The sequence below is a fragment of the Cornus florida genome, unplaced genomic scaffold (assembly GCF_030987335.1).
Source record: "Cornus florida cultivar Cherokee Brave unplaced genomic scaffold, ASM3098733v1 CherokeeBrave_3.0.0_Hap2_Chr01, whole genome shotgun sequence".
Classification (NCBI taxonomy): domain Eukaryota; kingdom Viridiplantae; phylum Streptophyta; class Magnoliopsida; order Cornales; family Cornaceae; genus Cornus; species Cornus florida.
The window spans coordinates 19976433-19983278 of NW_026775571.1; the positions used below are offsets into that span (position 1 = coordinate 19976433).

At 37.4% G+C, this 6846-nt stretch overlaps 1 pseudogene; it reads left to right on the forward strand.

Moving 5' to 3' along the window:
- Nucleotides 1–911: 911 nt before the first annotated feature.
- LOC132293560 (3-oxo-Delta(4,5)-steroid 5-beta-reductase-like) lies at nt 912–2998 on the forward strand (annotated as a pseudogene).
- The last annotated feature ends 3848 nt before the right edge of the window (nt 2999–6846 follow it).

The following is a 6846-nucleotide window of genomic DNA, read 5'->3' on the forward strand; positions in this document are numbered from 1 at the left end:
TGGTTAAACTGTCAACAGACTATGCCACATCATCAACAATGGCCCACAAAGCTTGGTCAAATTAATGGTCAACAAGCTATGCCACATCAGAAATGATGGCCCACAAGTCAAATGATCAAACGGTCTAAGTTACGTGACACTTACCACGTCAGTATACTTCGAACAGAAGATCGAAGACTTGAAGACCTGAGTTGGGAGCATGACTCATGATTACTTGGGATCTGAGGAGGTTCTTGGTTTGGTGGATGAAATTCAGGGCTCGTCGAGTCGACACTCGACCTGACTCGTAGAGAGAGATACAATCTTGACTCCCATACATTTTAGACTCATCTTAATTAGCATTATTTTATAATGTTAATGGGCCCCATATATGATGTCATATGATATCACCCAACCTCTTACTTGGCCTATATAAGGATGTGCTTCAAGACCAAGTGGAGGTAGAGCAAAAAGGGAAGAGGAAATAATCTCTCAAAAAGAAAGAGCCCTTATGTTCTCTTACACCCACACTTTCTCTATACACCTTTATAAAGGGAGTCAATGATGCACTTTTACACTGCCATCTTCACCCTCGATCTCTCTCGAGTTTGCCTGTGCTTCTGCCTCTCTCAATCCACCTTGGATTCTATTATATTGTCGGATCACTCAGATTTGTGTATGATATCTCCATTTATATTTATTTTATTGTGTTACCGAAACAAACCCCTACAGTTATTGGCAGGGCCCACAATAAGGGATTGTTTTGACTTCACGTGGGCTGCTGTATCTGATATGTTTGGGGCGAGTTATATTGCGTAAAATGTTGAATAAGGAAGCAAAATGGTTGGCGGCTGGTAGAAGGAAAAGATAAAAAGAAATGGAAATATTGATAACACCCAATAAGCATCAGTTGCTTTCTAAAAAGACATATCTCAAATTGCTTTAAAAGTCATACATGTATGTGTGCTTACCACCTTATCTTCTCTTCAAGAAAATCTCTGTGATGGAGAAAGACCCTGATTATAGAGCAGCAGCACTCATTGTTGGTGTCACTGGCATGGTCGGCCTGACCTTGGCCGAAGCCTTAAAGAAGCCAACAGCCCCCGGTGGTCCATGGAAGGTCTACGGCGCAGCTCGGCGTGCCTTGCCCACTTGGTTACCCTCTGGCCTCCTCGACCATTTCATAGCCTTCGACGCCACCAACCGCGACCATACACTCCAAAACCTCTCACCCATAGCCTCCAATGTCACCCACATCTTCTGGGTAGCCCTCCAAATCCGAGAAACCGAATAACTCAACATAACCATCAACTCCACCATGCTCACCAATGTTCTCGCCGCCATAAACTCCGCTTCTGATCCTCAACTCCGTCACATAACCATGCAAACCGGCACCGAACACTATATGGGTCCGATTTTCGACCCATCCCTTTCGACTCAACTCGTACCCCATGAGCCCCCTTTTCGAGAGGATTATCCTCGGCTACCATACCCTAACTTCTATTATGCCTTAGAAGACCTCCTAGCTACCCACTCGCACTCTTTCACCTACTCCATACACCGCTCATCAATCATCATAGGCGCGTCTTCAAGAAGCTTGTATAATACGATTCTTACTCTCTCTGTCTATGCAACAATTTGCCGATGTGAGGGTTTACCTTGTCGGTACCCGTGTACGCTATACACTTGGGAGCACTTCTGCGACATGTCGGATGCCCGTGTGCTTGCTGAGCAGCAAGGGCGGCCACGACCGATGGTGCAAAAAATGAGGCGTACAACTGCACCAACGGCGACGTTTTCACATGGAAGAGCTTTTGGAAGGTGCTCTGCAAGGTGTTTGAAGTCGAATTTGTCCCCTTTAACGAGAAAGACAAGTTTGATCTCCTAGCTACCTACTCGCACTCTTTCACCTACTCCATACGCCGCTCATCAATCATCACAGGCGCGTCTTCAAGAAGCTTGTATAATACGATGCTTACTCTCTCTGTCTACGCAACAATTTGCCGACTTGAGGGTTTACCTTGTCGGTACCCGGGTACGCTATCTTGGGAGCATTTCTGCGACATGTCGGATGCCCGTGTGCTTGCTGAGCAGCAAGTGTGGGCCGCCACGACGGACTGTGCAAAAAATGAGTCGTACAACTGCACCAATGGTGACGTTTTCACATGGAAGAGCTTTTGGAAGGTGCTTTGCGAGGTGTTTGAAGTTGAATTTGTCCCCTTTGACGACAAAGACAAGTTTGATTTGGCAGAGTTAATGAGGGATAAGGGAAGGGTTTGGGATAAGATAGTGGAAGAGTATGGGCTATATAAGGCCAAAATGGAGGACATCCCTTGTTTTGAAGCACTGCAACTGCTTTACATTTTGAGTTTCAACATGTTAGTAGCATGAACAAGAGTCGAGAATTCGGGTTTTTTGGGTACGCGGATACCCTTAAGAGTGTAAGGATTTGGGTGGAGAAACTCAGACAAATGAAAATAATACCATGAAGATGAGATAGGAAGTCAAGTTCTTAATTGTGTAAGTTGTAATGTACTGCGCATGCATGGATTGAAACCTATATTATGAATGTAAAGAGGCTAGAGGCCATAATTAATTGTGAGTTTTTAATTAGTCCTTTCGGGAAAAAATAATAAATGTCTGTGTATTCTTCTGAGCTCAACTTTCCAGTTTAATTTGGTCACTTAGAAAACTATAGATATGAAAGGATAATTTTAGGTTAGTTTCACAATCTCAATGATAACTGACATCAGTGAGATCTTTGCTGAGACTTGGCCCCCAAAAGCTGAGAAAAACATATTTCCTGGCTTTAAAATTGTTTGGGCCAAAAAAAAAAAAAAAAAAAAAAAGAAAAAAACAATACTTCCCTCCTTAGTCACAAGGATGAACCGCCTCCTTAATCAATTAAGTATGTATCATTGGAACACTGTTTTTTTTTTTTTTTTAATAATAATATTAAAACTAAATAGAAAAAAAAAAAAAAAAAGAAAAATAACCTACTTTAAAAAAAATAAATAAAGGTCAATATGATATTTTCTTTGTGACCAAAAAAAAGTCTCTATTTGCGAACCGTAACTCAGAGTGAGTTACAATTGTCCAAAAGAAAATATTTATTTATTATTTTTTAAGACATAGGGAGAACAAAATTTCCTAATATTATGTAGCCTTGCTAGGTTAACTATGAGAGGAGAGTATTGTTCAATTAAAAATATTAAAAAAATGTTTTATTATTAAAAATATATACACGTAATATAGGCAAATTGTCTAGTCACATTCACTAGATGTAGGAGAAAAAGTAAGAAAGATGTGTCTCAGGCACATGCTTCTCCATCCATCCCATTATTTAAGGGTCAGAAAATCATTCCATTTTATTTTATTATTATTATTTTTTTCTTTCTAAAACACAGAAACAGAGACCTAATCCCCAAAACAAGCATCAGAAAAGAGAGTCTGCCTAACATTTAGAGGAATAGACTCCCACACAGTAACCAAACCTACAGAAAAAGGAGCAACTTTGCTCGCCTCGTGAGTTGCCTTGGTACATGAATGAGGTGTTGAGAAACGTGCAAATTTTAAAATTTTTTTAAGACAAGTTTTATGTCAAAATAAAATATGATATATCATTCAATTAACAGATTGAATACTTACATCAAAGATCTGAATAAACCTTTAAATCTTTCTTCTAAAGTGAATGTTCTCACTTATTGTACATCCCTTAGTAAGATGTCTTCTCCTTGGATCTCCATATTCTTGGTAATTGTTTTGCCTTTAGGAATCACTCATAAGTATTCATGAATGACCTTGAAAAATTAGGCTTGTGAGAGCCTCCATTAGATGAGAACACTAACCCTAATTTTCTAGAAAGAGAAAATATATTCCTATTTCCTTTTTCTAAAAATCACCCCTAAAATATACATAGACCATGTATATTTATAGGCAACATAAAATTAAAGAAAATGAAACAATAAATCCTTCTCAATCTCTAATTCACATGTCTCAAATCTAACAGGATTCCAATATCAAGTTGGGTTATGAGTGAGAATCCTTTGGGCTTATTATTTTATTGGTTACAATAAATTAATAATTAGTCCGGTCCATGGACCCAATTCATTTAATTCATAAATTAATTTCTATTCCACTAAAAGAAAAAAAGAAATTAATTGAACTCCAATTAAATAATAAATAACCTCTAGGTCAATGTTGCACTTTGACCCCTCTATGCATAATTAGTTATCGGATAAATAAAGCCATCAATCTGACTACTAAATTAATATATTTATTTTGATATCATTGATTATTTCTAACTCGATCACAATAAAACATTTGTTTGACAAAAATAATAATTTAAATAAATAAATATATAATAAATCATTTTGTCTAAAAACACACGAAGGCATTCGAATTTACTTTGTGATCAACCATAATCAATACAAAATAAATACAAGTAGCAATGATACAAATATTGAAAATATAACCATCTAACTATTAATTACATAACTACCCAAATGTCAGTATAAGGATCTCGAAGTATCCGCCGAACAAATCCAAGTAATTATTAATTAATAAAAGAATTTATACTTTTGTCATGCTTAAGAGTCAAATGCCATGACAGTGATAGGGAACAATTGAATATAACGGCTCTCGCAATATATCTCAACCTAACGCGGATCCAACTCAAGTCTTAATTAATTATGAATCCATTCATAAGTACCGACTATGAACAATTTATGATTACCATTTATATTCATGTATTGATCGCCATCACATATATATATAAATATCTCTTGTAATTAAGTGGACACTATCAATTTTATAATAAATCGAAACATAATACATTAAATTCACCAATTATATAAAGCATAAATATTTCAGAAACGTCAGGAACATATGTCACTTTAACCCAAACAGGAATTTACTATGCCAGGACATATAAATCCCAACACGAGGAACCCACTGTAACTGGATCGAAGGCATCTATCTGGTTGAATAAGACATCAATGTTATCAAGGATTATGACCAAAGCTTCTTTAGATTTGCAAGACCTTAAAATAGGTTGGCAGTCTTCTTCAATCAACACATGAGAAAGATTCCACTACTGACAGGCCACCAGAGCCGATCGAAGCACCAAACCCTCAGCCACCAAAGCTAATGATAAACCCATAAAAGACACAGAAGTAATTCTCAGAAGCTTGACTTCATGATCCCTCATAATCCAAGCTCCTTTGCACACTCCATATTTCTGGTGGAAAGATGCATCAAAATTTAATTTTGCAAAGCCCTCTGTCGGAGGTTGCCAATGATGCCGAGGTAACGGATTCGAGATAGGAGTCAGCTTTAGGAGACTTTGTTGATGCCAGACTTCAGAAAATTCAAACTAATCTTGGACTGCTTTGTCCACAATAATGTGGGGAGGCAATCTATTGGCATTAAATTCCACATCATTTTGGTTCATCCATAAGTGCCAATAGATAATTAAAGCCAGCCCTGCACACTCCACATAACAATCATGTTCCTTCCAAAGTTCAACAAGTTGAATCCACTACCGGGGCCAACTCATATCACCTGACTATAAGAAATTCAATATGAGAGGACAAAGCTTCCACACGATTTGAGAAAATGAACAAGTGCACAGCAAATGAGAAACTGATTCAACTCCTAGCCCATAACCTTTACAAAAAGCTTGCTCCTTCACCATCCTCCTCTTTAAATTCACATTTACAGCAATCTACTCATGTAAGCTTTGCCAAAGGAAAAATTGAACTTTCCTCTAGGAATGAATCTTCCATATGTCTTTCCACTGTTGTTGCAATAAATGAGAATAACTGCACTCCGCACTACGGGAAGAAACAAACAGAGGTTTGAGAGAGGATAGAACAAGAAAATAAGCAATTTTTACGCTAAATTTCCTCGAAATATTCATACCCCAAATTTTGGAATCCTCCCTCCCAGATAAACTAAGAGGGATTTGTAAAATCCGTTTTTGCTATCCAGATCAATTAAATTACTCACTTGTAAAATGTCATCAGTGCGAGGACGAGTGGAAACTCTATAATTTGAATTGCCCGAGAGCCACGGATCATCCCAACAAAAAACTTTTTTCCCATGTCCGATTCTTCATTTAAGCCTTTTATCAATAACACCTTTAACATCAGATAGACTCTTCGATATGAACGAGGACCCCTTCTTACATATTGAACTGATGAACGTGTTATGGCGAAAATACCTTTATTTCAAAATTTTACATAACATAGAATTTTCTTCAGTTTCAAGACGCTAGGCTATCTTAGAAAGAAGGGCCAAATTAAAAGCTTCAAGATCCCGAAAGCCTAATCCACAATCATGCTTGTGTCGGCACATTTGATCCCAGCTTATCCATTTGATTTTACTAGATTTTGATTTACCACTCCACCAGAAATTAAGCATTTTGCTCTTCAATTCAAAGTGAACTGATTGGGGCAAATGAAAGCACTGCATATAATAATTTGGAAGGGATGAAATAACATATTTCAGCAGCACCTCACGCCCAGCCTTTGATAAAAAAGCACCTTTTGTCTATTTTATTTGTTATTTTTTCCGCTCAAATTCAAGCTATTTGGGTTGTTTTATTAGGCCATATTAGTTATTTCCTTTTCTTGATCCAATTGGCCTCTTGACTAAGGTTTGGTGTTGTAATATAAAAGACATCATTTTTTTTCCCCTTTTTATGACAGATTTTGGTGGACAAAGAAAAGTGGGTGAGTCGGCCACGAAACCTTATAAAGTGTTATGGTAAGTGAAGAATATTCTTCTTCTTGTTCTTTTACTCTTTTAATTTCATAGTGAAGTTATGGATCGTCACTGTCCATGGACGTATTGTTTCTTTTAAAC